Here is a 16,273-nt window from a genome sequence, read left to right on the forward strand (position 1 = left end):
CTTACCCTTTTCCTATTAGACCGACAAGCCTGGTACCTGACTCTACAAGTAAATAATACAACATCCGCCGTAGGTTACAACGTCCGTCGTAGGTGTTAGGGTGTCCATGAGCCGTGAGGGTTAACATGCCCCCCTTCCTGATGTAGATTCCGTCCTCGAAAGCTATTGAGTTGAAGCTCGTTTGTCGAGGTGGAAGAGCATTTGAGATGAATGTCCTTAGCCTTCTTCAGTCACTGCAAAATCAAACAACATTGGCACACTAATTGCATTATCATAAGCGATTAAAAAGCATATGCAGTTTTAGGTAGACAAATTGATTGGTAACAGAATTTTAAACAATTTGTCAGCAATAAACATTAAATTGCAATATAATCAAATGTATAAACATATGTAAAGGTAAAAAATTAAACAAGTCTGGGGTCGCTAATTTAACGGTCGAAAGGCACTAGAGATCGACTATTAATACCATGGGTAAGCTTCTTAATTTTCTCTGGTCAATTAAGTTGTTTAATTGCGAGAGCCAAGTATTTCATGTTCGAGGGCTGACTAGAGGCTATACCTAGAAGACCTTGTAGTTAAGCTACGATAAAAGGAATTTCTCATGAAATCATCTCCTGACTGATTACCTTTTCTTTGACCCCCCAAAGTCTTTTCACAGTGATTCAATTTTGATGTGTGTGCTTATTTTGTATGCCTTGGGTTTTTTGCTTTTCAAGGAAAAGCGCCCACATTGGGAACCTCTACGGCTCTAGTACCATAAGCGATACATGTGGGTGAAGTACCCAATCAAGCTGAAATTTCTCTTCCAGCTTAAGATTTTACATTGTGGCACTTTGATTTTTTGTTTGTTCATTTTCAGCATTTTAATTTTGTAACTTTTGGGGGTCATATAACACTGATACACCTCCCCAGGCTCATCACACAAGTAAACTCCCTTTATAATACTTAAGCTAAAGGTCAATAGGGTCAAGCCCACTAGAAAGCCCTAGTACATTTCACACAATGCTGCATAAATCGGATTAAGAACCTAAGTAACCATTGATTATTAGGAAGGCATTCCCCATGGTATTAAGAGAAGATCTTTAACACCTAGCTTGGTCAAACTAGCTTAGTCGGACTGCTTGATTTTTAAACCTAGACAAGTGATTATGACAAAAAATTACATTGAATTTAATGTTTGGTACTAGGCAAATGCGATGAATATTATGCTACCAATCACAATTGAAGCACAAACATGGATGCGAAAAAGATAAGGGGCAATGCTAATGGACAAGAAACACCTGTTTGTGTTGATGGTCATGCTTGATTTGAAGTGTGAATGAGAGAAAATTTCCATGAAGGTCCAAATCCTAACCACAGCAAACGTTCCTGTACACACTATAAAACACAAAGAATACCTCTAGGAGGCACATCAGTGGGAAAAAGGAACTTTGCTAATCACTAAACTCTCAAACAGAAACACTCCTATCGTACTAATTCTACCTACCCTCCATCACTTGAGTGATGAGGATCAAAGGTGTTTAATGACATAGGTCTCTGTTTCAGTGTACCGAATGTGAATGTATAGGTCTGGTCAAAGTTTTGACTTTTATTGTGCATACTCGTTTGCTAATTGCTCTTGCTCTTTATTATTTTTGTTTTTTGTGAGTATAAAGCTTTATATGTAAATTCCCTAAGATTGGGAGATTGAGAGGTAGGGGAGAGAAGGTTGAGAGGGAAGCAAGTAAATGATGACTGTTAGCAAACACTCTCCCCTTCCTTGGGTAGATCATACCGTTTGAAATGAGCTTGTCACCCTTTGAAACCAATCGTTCCAGTTGGTAATAGGTGAGGATTTTTGTCAGTAGTTTTCTATTACCTTAGGTGTCTCGTCGAGTTGCAAGGGTGGTAAGGTACTTTCGCAGGATTGAACTTGAAGTGGTTCATCAGGTGATTCGTGAACACTAGGAGGTGTGGATTCCTTTGTAGCTTCATGGAGGTCCACTATTGTAGGTGGAGGCTGTGGAGAAGCTTTTACCTCTATGGATGCATTACATGAGGAGCTAGAAGCTTCATGGGACTCTCCACTTCCTGAGCTAGGTGGAACAAATTTTTCTTTCTTTGGTACCCAAACTAGCTCTGGAGCAAGTGTGTAGCATTCTGTGATTTTTTTCTTTCCGCGATCGTCGAGTCGTTTTGGAGCTACGGGATTGAGCTCACATGGGCCCGCTGGCAAGTAAGATCACAATCTACGTTTTGGCACCCAGATTTGACCATTTCCTTGATAGTAGCCTTGGGCTTCCAATAGTCGTTTAAGAATCCATCGCAAAGTTTCTCTACATTTCTTGGGGCGGGTGGGACGTTTCTTACAAGGCTTCTGGTTTTTAGCACTAGCTATGGTCGCTAAAGAGGCTTTAGGGACCCACTTGTATGTTTTCTTTGTCATATTAGGATGAGTCTTGTCAGAAGCTATATGCATTGCTTGTAGCATATTTAAGGGTACGGGCATTTCATCCCCCTCAGGTGTTACCCAGGTCGTCCCCCTGTCTCCCCAAGTGTCTATGGTTGCTGCTAGGTGGACCCAATCCACATTGTCTGACTCAGTCATCCTAGGTAGTACATCCATATAAGGAGAATCTTTCCCAACATCAGTGTCCGCTTTACACGTGTAACAATACTGCAATGGGGCCGAGTGAACTGTGGTGTCAGATCTATGATCAATTATAAACCTGTTTCCTAGAGGATGTGCTCGACCAGTAACAAGATCCACTCGAATGACAGAATCTTGGAACTACAAGTAGACATGGTTTTTAGACTAGTCATGCACCATTTTTGCTTCCCTCATGAAAGGACGTCCTAAGATCATCTCCGATGCCATAGTGTGCTTGGAGAAATCCATAACAATGAAGGTAACCCTTATTTTATGTCCAAACACCTTGATCATGAGATCTTCTAGCATCCCAATAGGTTTAACAATAGACCCATTGGCCATCTTCACTACTATGGTTGTGGTCGCAAGGTGAGGTCTTCCCATAGTTTCTCAACAATTTTTAGTCACAATGCTAACCCCAGTGCCACCATCAAGGATTCCCTTCACAGTTAATCCCTTAGTAGTGATCGGTATGGTCGCATTAGATTCATCACCCTCAAAGTATTATCCCAACTTGTTAACATGTATTTCTATAACAAGGTTCTCATCTAGGTTGGGTTGTGGATCTAAGTGTTCCTCCTCTATTGGCATCTTCCTAGCTCCATCCATCTGTGCAAATTGTGGTAGCCCAAACTTTAGTTCTCCATTGAGGAAGGCTCGAAGAGCTGAGAGTAGCTCGGGGTCTTTATATAGTTTGGACATGATGGCGGTTCTAACTTCTGAAGACATGAAATCCATCAATTTGGCAATGTTTAACGGCACCTTTTGGCATTGAGTCCCTTGACGTGGGGAAGATGGGATCTCCATTTCTTCGATAGGATCAGGTAGTCCCTCTGTAAACATTCTTTCCATCAAGAAGTGAGTACGCCCACTTTCCCATGACTTTAAGTCACTTTCTTCTTGGATGACACTAGGTATGTCCAAGGGTCTATGGACTTGGTGAGGTTGTTGTTGCGTAGGGAACACGATGTCTATAATCTGGATCTTCCTAGGTGTTGGTTCTAGATCCCTTTGGGTATCTTCTACCAAACTCCTTAATTGCTTGACTCGCTCAATCTCCTCTGTAGGGTTTGGATAAGTTCCTATCTTCTTTTTGGATCCTGGCCATTGTGGCTCATGAAGATCTTCCTTGTTGGTTTCTATGTTAGTGGTCGTTTTGGTCTCCATGGTTTCACCTGAATCAGAATCTTCTTCAGCGTCGTTCATATATACGGGGTCGTCACCAGTCCCTATGTTGGTCTTTGAATTGGGGTCTGACTTCGCTGCTTTTTGCGATCTCTTTCTTCGTGTTTTCTTCTTTTTTTGAGATTGGGCACTTTCCTCAAGAATATAGTTTTGTTTTTGGAGCATCGATCGTGTGAGTACGTTTACTGGTACCACGGGTGTACTTGGTGATGGCTCCTCGGTAACTTCAATCAAGTTTAATGGCGTGATCTTCGGTGCATTTGGATTATTTGGACATTGGGCAATCAAATGATCTATGCCACATCGATTACACATGACTATCGGCATTGTAGACGTGCTCGCTTGATTGGTTTACATAAGTGTGGCCTTCTTTTGTAGCCTAATAGGGCACTTGGCTACACGATGTGGACCTCCACACTCATAGCATTGAAGAGGTGGTCTCTTAGCAGTGTAATTGATATTTTGGCCTCTTGCCGCAAGAGCAGCTACTTGATATACAAGTTTGACTTGTCCCCAATAGTCCTCCATTTAGTATTGTGTACTTTCTTCAAGCACATCCATCCCATAGGCATAATTAGGATCTATATCTTCCTCACTGCCTTCCCAACAAGCAATAGATGACTCACAACCCACTTGATTCACAGAAGTGATTCTCGAATGTGGTGGTTGCGGTCCTAGTACTGGAGGTGGTAAAGGTGTTGTTTGAACAACATTTTGGGCCCTCTGGACCATGTGTTGTGCTGTTTGTTCAAGAGGTGGGGCCGACATCAATGCAGGCACTCGAGGTGTGTCTGTCCATGCTAAGGTTGGTCTATTGGCCATCGCGTGCTTAAATACTATGCAATCCTTAGCTTGATGACCATACCTTCCACATGCATTGTACTTCCCATTGAATTTTACTCTAAAAGTAAGGCATTCACTGGTACTATGCGGTCCATAGCATACTGAGCACCATTGTTGCTCCCTTCTTGGATATATATGATTGTTCTGCGAAGCACGATTGTCTCTAAGACTCTCTTGAATAGCCTTGGTGAGATCTACTAAAGTCATCTCAGATATCTTTGGCTCCTTAGCAATAGGCTTTAGGGTCATTGGTTGATGCCCTGATGCTTGCGAGCTAATAGATTTAGTCTCAACAGACACTCTTTCTCCTTGAATCATTAAATTATCCTCCAATTGGATCGCATTGGTGGTGACTGCTTCCCAAGTGGTGATACCTCTAATGACTAGGCCATTGTAGATATCCTCATGCCATAATCCCCTAATGAATCGATCAAGCAATTGGTTATTGTTGAAGCGCTCATTTGGATTACATCGAGAATTCAAATGCTTCAAGCGACTTATAAAGTCTCTCACCGACTCTCCTTCCTCTCGTTGGGCTTTCTGGAGCTGAGAGGCTACACCCCAAAGTACTCCCTCTCGTATGTATTCTTTTAAGAACAGTCTCCTAAGAGTAGGGTAAATCGTTTTTTCTTCCACCCTTAGGGTGCTATACCAATCCCCTGCCTTCCCACTTAAGGTTAGGCTTAAAGAATTGCTCTTATGTAGGTGATTGTGTTCTCCTAGAGAATCACATATTTGTTCAAACACTTCGATATCCTTTCTCACATCCCCGTCTCCACTAAATTTTTGTGTGAGCTTGGCTATTTGTACTGCCTTACATCTAGGCTCTCTATCAGTCATGTTACGCATATTCTCAGCAATAGATCGACCAATAGCTTGAGCAAATGTTGCCAAGTCCCCTAAGTGAGCAGTCACCGTGGGTGAAGGTGCTCCAGAGACTACATGTGGAGTAGGTATTGGAATTGGGCTTGGTGCATAGGAAGCCCTTGGGTTCCACGTTGGGTACGATGTTGTGCCATGTGGTGGTCCATAGTTCATATGGGTGGCCCTAGGCATAGTAGACGTCCGATGTGACATGCTAATGCTAGCTGGTATAGTCCCATGGAAATAAGAACTTGTGTATTGTGGTTGTGGAGCATAGGTAGTTGAAAGAATGGGAGGGGTAGGGACTACATGAGTGTGATGACCCATAGGTGCATACGATTGGTACACACTTGTAGGTACTGTTGCAGGCATTGAGCTACCATGTAGTGGTGCTTTACTAACAAATGAGGTCCATGGCGTGTTTCTCGGCATGCCCATCAATGGGGTAGGCATGGTAGCCGTGGTGTCATCAAGGGAAAGATGAGCTAGACTTGGAAAGGTGAAGCTATCACTTGTTGGCTCAGATTGCACTGAGAACCCTGGAGAAACAACATATGGGGGATCCATCGGACTTACCGAGGGAGTCTCCATTTGTGATAAGGTCGGTTGTTTAGCCTTCCCTGTATCCAAGAATCTCATGAGACTCGTTGAAGGCATGTTGATCCCCTTGTTCTGTCTCTCTAACTCAATGACCCTATGGATGACCTCACAAACTCTTTGTTGTTGATCCTCCACACTAGAAGCACCCATTGTGGATTGTAGGACATCTAACCAACCCACGTGATAGGTGTGACCTGTGTATAGGTCGGTCAGAGTCTCTGTTTGTAATTCGTACTCCCAGTTCTCATTTAAGAACACTCCATCTAGGATTGAGGTGCTAGGGGTGTCCTTTGAGCTAGATGCAATGTTGCTTTCTAGGGGTTGGCCCTTAGGCGGTTGCTAAGTCAGGAGCATTTGATTGCTCTCTTAGCAAGGATATTGACATAGGCCCTTTTGACTTTAACTCTCTTCGTTGCTCCGCCTTGCGTAAGCTCTAAATTTCCTTTTCCCTCGCTTCAAGGATATATCGCTCAACCTCTTGCACTTCGGCAAGGCTTCTACCATCGGGTAATATGACCTCGGAGGGAAATAACTCTGAAGAGTCAGGAGGTGCAGTGAATGAAGTATTCACGTGCACATTCTCTAACGGTATAGGGTCTACGTTTGTCACGAATGGAGAATTTACTTCCCCACCCCCCTCATTTACATCATTAGCTCCATGTTCGGAGCGAGTGGCTATACTAAAGGTTTCCTTCAGGCGGCTAAGCACGCTCGGCCCAGACCATGGACCCATGGCATGCATGTCTTGGCTCGAGCTATCGGGATTAGGAATTGGGAAACCCTCCATGACGTCGTAGTCAGAGGAAGAGTCACTAGCCGCTATGTTTGGGTCTTGGTTTGTACTACCTTGGGTCCTCGCCGAGGGTCCAAAACCTAAAGTAGGTGGATATTGAGAACTCGCGTAAGTCGAAATTCTCTCTAGTTGCTCCGTCTCTAGAACACGACCAGAGCGTAGATGCATGTGCCTTTGGCACCCTACAAACGTCGGCGAATAACATCGAAGGTTAACCGCATACCTTTTTTAAGCGTCCGTTTTCACTCGTGTTTTTTATGTTTTTAATGCTTTTTTAGTGTTTTTTAATGTTTGATTTTTTTGATTAAAGTGTGTGATAGCTCGAAATGAGCGTATCACTTAGAGGGTCGCTGTGTGCTTTACAACACAATTTTCAGGCATCTAACGTTCCGTTGGTCCTCAAAATATCGATTTTTAGCTACGTGTGAAGCTAAAATTCTTTTTTTTAAAAGGCGACTGAGGCCTAGGCCCGAGCGTGAGCTTGGGCTTGGGTCTGGGAGATATTCCCGATCCCGGTCCTACCTTTTAAAATTGTTCTTTTTACTTTTTTTTAAAAAAAAATTTATTTTTATTTTTGTTTAAAGGATAAGGTCGCTGCGGCCTACGCGAGAACACACACACACTCTATCTACCTACTTCTAACTAATACACCTACTCTTACACACTAACACACTCTATTAACTCTCACTAATCTACTTCCTACTTACTGTACACAGAAAACTAACTACCTTAATACACAGAGAATAAACACAGAACCTTTGAAATCTCCATTAACAAAGAAAACTAACTACCTTAATACACAGAGAATAAACACAGTACCTTTGAAAACTCCATTAACAAAAAAAACACACAGTATAACACCAAATCCCTCTTCTCAACACACACACACTCCTTCCTTACCTTTCCTACAATAGAAATTGCACCACGGAGAAGCACAGAGTGCTACTCGAGCTTAATGTATGGCATTCCCCGGCAGTGCGCCAAAAATGTGTGCGTATGTCGCAGGTGTCAATGCAAGGAACTTGCCGATACACCGTGTGCGAGCCACAAACGGCTCCAAGCACACACCAAGCGTAAACTAGTAAGCTCAAAGAAGGCGATGGTGTGTCACTCACCGCTCTACGCTTGCTTCGTGGAGGATTCCTCGCCGCGAAGAAGAAGAAGCCGCCGCTTCGCCGCCGCTGTGCCGTCGTCGCAATGCTCGATCGCACTCTCTCTCTCTCTCTCACGCATACACACACACACACACACACACACACACACACACACACAAGGAGATGAAGAAGAAGAAGGTGAAGATGGAGCAAGAGCACTCTTCTATTGCACAAATGAGAGAATGAGTGAATATTAGCTTTAGTTGACTTTTATATGAGCTCACCCCATTCACACTTGGGCACCCATGCTTAGCCAACTAATCCCTTGAATATTCCAGTTAGAGTGCGCCTCTCATTGGCGATCACTCTTACCCTTTTCCTATTGGACCGACAAGCTCGGTACCTGACTCTACAAGTAAATAATACAACGTCCGCCATAGGTTACAACGTCCGTAGTAGATGATAGGGTGTCCGTGAGCCGTGAGGGTTAACAGCTACTGACCATGAATATAATGTCAGTCCTTGCTTTGGGGAAGAAAGAGGAACCATTTACCTTGCAGGATGGCTATCTTCTCCACGAAAACATGCTATTTGTTACCAATTCTCTTCCTGAGAAAGTTATATATGAATCCCATGCTCCTCCCTATGTGGGGCATAGAGGTATTCAACGTAGTAGAGACGTATTTCTATTGGCTTACCATGAAAGTGGACATACAAGAGTATGTTTCAAAATGCGTAGTATGCCAAAAGACCAAGTATGATAGAGGGAAGCAACTTGGATTACTCCAGCCATTGCCTGTCCCAAATTCACCATGGGAGAGTATATCCATGGATTTCATCTTTGGATTGCCCAAGTCTATCCATGGGAATATGGACAATAGTCGACAGGTTTAACAAGCAAGCACACTTTATTCCTGTCAAAAAGACTATTAAGGCACACCAAATGGCAACTCTCTTCATATCTTAGATTTTCAAACACCATGGATTACCAAGATCCATCGTGTTAGATAGAGATCCTAGAATGACCAGTAATTTTTGGAAAGGTCTCTTTGAAAATCTAGGAGCAAGATTGAATTTCTCTTCGGCCTATCACCCCGATGACCAAAGTGAGATAGCCAATCTTACGATACTCGATCTACTCAAGACTTATGTTACCGAAGTAGATCAATGCTCACAATGGGAAAAGTACTTACCTCTTTAGAGTATGGCTACAATAACATTGTACATACTTCTACTGGAAAAGCACCTTTTAAGATCATTGAGGGAAGACCTAAAAGTCCCTTGCTACTCAAGTACATGGGAAGATCTTCATTGCCGATGAGTATAGCCGTGACCTAAAAGAATCTTTTCAAAAGATTAAGGAGGCTATATCCATCTCTCAACAAAAACAAAAAGTTGTTGCTAACAAGCATAGAAGGGCCTTAACATTCAAAGAAAATGATTGGGTCTTGCTTAAGTTTCCTAAGTCTTGATTGAGACAAACCATGGGCAAAAATCCTACGGGCCATTAAAAGTATTATGCTAAGCTAGCAAAAAGATACTATGGTCCTTTCCAAATTTTGAAGCCTATCAATGAGACGGCCTACCAACTCAAGTTGCCCAACCATTGGCTCATACACAATGCTTTTCATGTGAGTCTACCCAAGCCCTACAAAGGAGAGCCACCAAGTGAACCAATTATTAAAGACCCTCCCAAAGTTGAAGACCAAGAAGAGGTGCTACAACCCGAAGCTATCCTTTGGCATAAAGACGAGGTACTACGACATGGTAAGATTATCCGATGGTATCTTATTAAGTTCAAAAATTATCCTTTTGAAGATGCTAGATGGATGCAAGGAATACAACTTAAGGATGGTATGAACATTGTCAATGCTTACAATGCTACATTAGAGTAAGCAAATGTACAAATTTCTTTTAAATGAACCATGTTTTTGTCTTATAAACTAGTTCTCTTTTTAACTGTGCACAAATTTAAATAGTATGCATGCTTAGAATCATGTTTGTGATGACGATGTCTCTCAAACATCAAGTAGAATTTGTCACTCTACTTTGGGAGAATGAAATGGATTAAAGAGCAAACATGCTTGCGGCAGCTATGTCTCCCAAACACCAAATGGATTAGTCATCCATCTTGGAAAGATGTCGTAGGGTTAAAAGGGATCCTCTACCCGCTAAGTAAGATTGACTAATGACTAAGGCTTTATCTTTTCTACCTCATAGTCGAGGATGACTATGATTTCAAGAGAGAGGTAATGTCATAAAATCTAATATCTAACCAACCCAAATGATTTTCTCGTATTAAACTGATCATTTAATGTGCAAGAATAAACAGGAACAAGGGTTAAGATATAGACATGTGCTTATAGATCTATCTCAACACGGTGCCAATTGTAAAGGGGCCCAAATAAAAGATGGTCTATCAAAGAGCAAGGCTAACCAATGGAGCATAAGACCTTAGGGTTAGCTTCATTGAAGACCTCCAATAGTTAGTGTAAAAGTCCTTTGACCTTAGGTAAGCTAGGGTTGAGCTTGAGGTGGGAACCCGGCCCAAGCTTAAGGTGCTTGTCGTGCTTGATGACTAAGGTGCTTGAGGTGCTTGATGACTGAGATGCTTGAGGTGCTTGTCATGCTAGGGTTGTACTTGAGGTGAGAACCCGACCCAAGCTTGAGGGGCTTAAGGGCCAAGCTTGTGCTGGGAACCGGGCCCAAGGTTGAGGGGCTTGAGGTGTCAAAAAGTCAATCATCAATCCCTACAAGGAGGGGGACGAGCCCTACATGAGGGGGCATGAGAGAGAACACACACACACACACACACACTCACTCAAGGGAAGCTTGGTAAAGAAAGCAAGAGGGACACTTGTCAAGTTCCTCGTCATGTTGCCCTCATGGTGTGCCTGAAGCCTATTGGTTGGCCACCCAAGGGTCCAATGATATTTTAGAATATTTAATTAATTGTTTTTGCATTTATCGAGTCCTCTCTCTCAAAGGGGAAAGGGGGACACTTGTCCCAAGGCTACCCTTGTTGCTTGGTATGACTCCTGCTTATGATTTGCTAGGTATGGAGGGGTCCAATGAGCTTCAAGCATGAGCCCCAAGAGGGGGTGGACCAAAGCAAGTAGGGGGCTTGCTTAGGGGGTATACTCTCCCCCCCCCACACACACTAATTGTGTGTAGTGCAAAGTGCAAGAGCTCCCTCTCCTTCTCCAAGCAAGTAGAGAGGTTGAGAGCCTACACCAACACTCCAACCAAGAGCCATTATTCAATGCTTAAGCTTGCCATCTTCTCCATCTTCATTACTATGCTATTATGTATGCTAGCAAGAAGAGTGATAATAAGTGAGGAATCACTAGAGCATTGCCGCTCTATCTTTGTCTCTATAGAGTCTATTGGCATGTCTTGCACAACTACATGCTCTGTCTCCTTATCATATTGAAGCTCACTAGCAAAGGAGGTACATCTCGTCTCTTGCTCCTCACATTCCAACAACACATGCATAGGATATACCAAGCCACTATGGGCTCTCTTGGCAATAACTAGCGATCGGTAATGCATCTGGAAAGATTGCCTGTGAAGCAATATTTGACACCCACAATTTGCTAACTCTCTCACTGAGATCAAACTCTATCTGAGCTGAGGAACATAGTGCACATGTCATAGCGTATAGGATGCACCATTGGGCAATGACAAGCAAACATCTCTTTCACCTACAATGTCAAACATCGAACCGACCAAGTGTACACAACCAAAGCTCTCACTAGAGAAAGTGCTAAACCACTCACAATGTGGTGTGATGTGGAAAATTGCATCCTCGTCCAAGAACACTAAACTATGTCCAAAACCTGTCAAAGTGAGAGTCAAAACTCAATCAATGTCAAAGTGGGAGTCACGCTCGACCACTAAACCATCAGAGAGTAAACATGCACAAATATGCACAAATCATGGGAAGAATCTGGTAGAGTTTCCCTTGGATGTTGAGAAAAATATGACCTAAACCGCATAAAGCATGAGCAGATAGTGTCTAAGTAGAAAATCCACATCTGGTATAAATAAACTACCAAAAACCTAGCAATGTAGTTCACACTTCATTGAGCATCTCTATGAACAACTATACCTATCCAAATACCTGTAAACCTATGAATCTGCCATCTTTGAGCTGTAGCTAGCTCATGTTGTATTTGCTAGCACTATGCTTTAATTTATTAGCACTACGTTTGCTCGCTTTTGCTTTGCAAACTTTGCTACTCGTAGCCATTCTAAGGCTTGATCAAGCCTTAGTTGCTCGCATACAAAGTTAATTTTCAGCTGCCTCTCCAATGCTCCCAACCCTTGCTTGGTTGAAGACTCCATTAATATTACTTGCTCGTTGTCCTAGCTCCCCAATTTTGCAACGCTACAGATTGCAATCTTATCAATCGATGCAACTTGTTGGATTCTACTGCTTGCAAGCCCCCAAATTGCACGATTTGTAACCTTTTTGCCAAGCTCCCAATTCCTACTGCTTGTGTGCTTCTTCCCCCTTTTGCTTGATTCTTTGCACTACTCATTCGTCGATTTTCTTTTAGAGATCCCAAATCCTGCAAAGATTCAACTCCAAGCACAAGAGAGGTTGTGCACGACGCTGGGATCTCCGAGCTCCGAGGTCTTCTCTAGATGCCATCGATATTCCCTCATCCTTGCTGCAAACTGCCTTGTATCTGACGCCGCCGAGCACCAAGCTTCGCCATCGTTGAGGGAGCATCGCCAATCATGGCTATGATACCAGTTGAAAGTGTGCAATGCGTGGATGCGTGAGAGGAAGGGGAGAGGAGAGCACAATGTTGTGTGGGTGGACCAAACCTCTCAAGAACGAGGAGCTCTTTATTCTTTGTATATGTACAAAGAAGAAGGAAAGTATGGTCACTGGGTGACCGGACATCGGATGTCCGGCCTCCGGCCTTGAGCAAGGGCACGTCTCCTTTATCCCAACATTCTATTGTCCGATGCTGGAGAAGAAGCACCTAATCTCCCTCTATCACCAAAGCCAATGTCGAATGTGGAGAAGCATCGAGAGTCGAATCTGATGCCAAAAACCTCGGTTGAAAACTACCTTCTATTGTGCTGCTTAAATGAAGATTTTGAGAGCATAACCGGCTTAAGAAGGGAGGTAAAACCAAGGTTGCTTGATGGGGATGCAAATCTCAACTCTCTCTCGCTCTCTCTCTCTCACACACACATACTTGCTATGAGCTCTCCACAAGACCTCTACTTTGGGCTTTAATACCACTTGTAGAGTGTGATGTGCATGCAAAGTGTGAGGGAGAAGAAGAGAAGACACACAAAGTGGGTGGAGCTCAGTGTGAGGATAACGATGCCTCACATCTCCTTATTCTATTGTCTATCAAAGAATAAGCTTAATGTTAGAGATGGGTTAGTGGAGGGCATCCAACTAGTTGGCTTGAACCCCCAACATTAATTTCAAATCTAAGTGCTGAGAAATGGAGGCTCAGAAAAGAGATGGCTACACAAAAGGTATTGTTGGATCAGAAGACGGTAGCTCTTAGCAGTTTGAAGAAAGCCCACAATGTACTGAAGCAATGAGCTATGGATAAATATATTTATCAATAGCTGGTGTACATAACATATTCAAAGGGTAATCTGGACCTAAATTTAGAGGATTTATAGAACCTAAAGGCAACCATCAAAGACGATCGGGAGGAAAAGAGCTCCACATACGCCAGCACATCAAGTGCTTATCAAATATTTTTGTACCAACGTGGATAATGATGAGGAGGACAAAGAGAAAGAGCAAGATGCAGACGATTTGGACAAGGGACCGTCTCACAAGAAAAATGATGACGATGGTGATGGTGACCCCACTGATTCTCCTGGCTCTAGTCAAGGACAAAATCATACCAATTAGGCGCTTGACACATCTTAAGGACCACTTGACGAGACACCAGATATCCATGCTAATGAGATGAAGGGAGGCTAGTAGAATACACCTCCAGACCGCAACAACTAGAAGGCCTACAACAAATGGCCTTACCTACAAAGACAAGGGAAAGGCCATCCAGGTGGAGGCACACTCAAACCACACTTCAAGTTTTTCAAATCAATGTCTGGGTCTGAGCAAAAGACTATGCAAAAAGAAGGCACTCCATATCCAAACACTCCTCCCAAATGACAATGTTTATTTGGATCTGGAGAGATATCATATGTTATATGTAGGTGCCAAGCGCATGATCAAGTAGTGGAAGCTCACCAGTTATCATGAACAAAGGGTCTGTAGACTTCTAGACCATCCAAATGCAGCTCAAGTTTTGAATAAGATACCTCAACATATCTTGATGTAGGATGACCTTTTGGTGCCATCTCCAAATTAAATAATTAACTACAATGGACATTTAAAGTCTAGGGATTCAATTGGAAGTGTTACTAGGTAGTAAACCATCTTATAATTGCATGCAAGATATCAGAACAGAGATCAAAGCCCTTTTATTGAAGATGCAAACAACTAGAAGAATGATAAATCAGTGTGTCACAACCATCCTTGACAATAACGAGTCAATCAACCAAGGCCCCACGACTAGAATGACACTCATGGAACAAGAACAAACCCTAAAAAGCCTCTTTTATATAGTAACAATCCTTTAAAAAATGATGTAGCGAGAGAATCAAATAGTTCTCAATTACATCGAGGCAGTACCAGACTCACCGGTATTGATGTATGCACTTCTTATGAAGGACGATGAGCTACCCAAGTTCTATTCAGCTCTCTACCCCATTCACAATTTCATCAAATGCACTACATTAGAATTGTAGATCACATTAGGGAATGGTATGAACAAATCAAACCACTATAAGTTGCCTGGAAGTCAATGTTGAATGACATTGAATATAATTGCATAGTGTTAGAGCTGAAAGACAATTTGATCAACTTTCGGACATGATTTGTTATCAATATTACTACTTTTGCACATGTTATCAATTCTGCTTATGTTTTATCCTCAAAAATCATTTAAAAGAAGCAATGTAAATAGAACTCCCCTTTACCTACTATTGTAAGAGTTTAAGTGAAAAGCAACCACTTCTATTTTGGGTGCATGCATGCAAGGATGAAGAGAGAAAGAGAATCCCGAAATCGCATCTCCTTGCGCACTGCACTTTTTTAGCAAGAATAATCTTCTTGACCCTCCACGATGAAGATGCGTGTTTGAAAATTAATCTAATTAGGTGACTTGGTGTTTTACCCCTCTAGTCCAAGCCAACGGAGCCATCATAATCTCCATTAGAGCAAAGCTACATAAGATACACTTTTGACCTCTTTTATGCTATTTTTTTCTCTTAATCATGGCATACACTCTCTTGATTACGTAGCTCATGCTCTCTTATCTTTCATATATTTACCTTATTGTAATTCATGCTCCATGAGAAGAATAAAGAGGAAAAAGATAAATGCTCAATCATATTGATTAAGGGGGATGGTTAGTACCTAGTATGGTGTCTTTGTTGAGATGTCGAGCTCTACACCTTGACATACAAAATGAGTGGATCTACTATGGTTTTGGAGGTTTTTTTCAAAACCCTGAAAGGACACTTTTATGTCCTGTTAGGTTACCAACCTAGTGTTAATGAAGCTAACCCTAAGGTCTTTTAAACTCCACTAGATGCACGTTGCTCTTTGATAGACTACCTCCGTTTGGACCCCTTTTGAGATGTAACCATCTCTCCTCTTGGTCCCTTGCTGAGGTAAATCTAGAAGCACTTATTGCACATTGCTCTTTGGTAGACCATCTCCTTTTGGACCCCTATTGAGATGCAATCATTTCTCTTTTTGGTCCCCTGTTGAGATAGGTCTAGAAGCACATATATATATCTTAACTCGTTCCCCTTTTATCTTCCCATATTAAGTGATCAGTTTAATATGAGAAAATCATTTGGTAAAGTTAGATATTATATTTTATGATAGATTTGATATCCGATATCTGACTTTGAAGTTCTAAACCCTGACAAGTGACAAACTCATTCCATGAACCAATGCTTCTGACCACTTGTTGATTCTGAGAAGGAACTAAGTGCATTGTTCTTCATGATCATCCTATAGATTGTTGGGTTTTCAAGCCCATTTGGTGCCCGTGGGAAACACCCTTATGTCATGCAAAAATACCCCCACTTTGCATGGAGTGTGCATGGCTATTCTTTAACTCTTTATATGTAGAGGATTTTTACAAACTAATACAAGCACTAGCGTGTTTTCTTTTGGTGTCGTTTGACTCTCTCTCTCTC

Source organism: Adiantum capillus-veneris, chromosome 9 (genome assembly GCF_014529385.1).
Source record: "Adiantum capillus-veneris isolate H3 chromosome 9, ASM1452938v2, whole genome shotgun sequence".
Taxonomy (NCBI): domain Eukaryota; kingdom Viridiplantae; phylum Streptophyta; class Polypodiopsida; order Polypodiales; family Pteridaceae; genus Adiantum; species Adiantum capillus-veneris.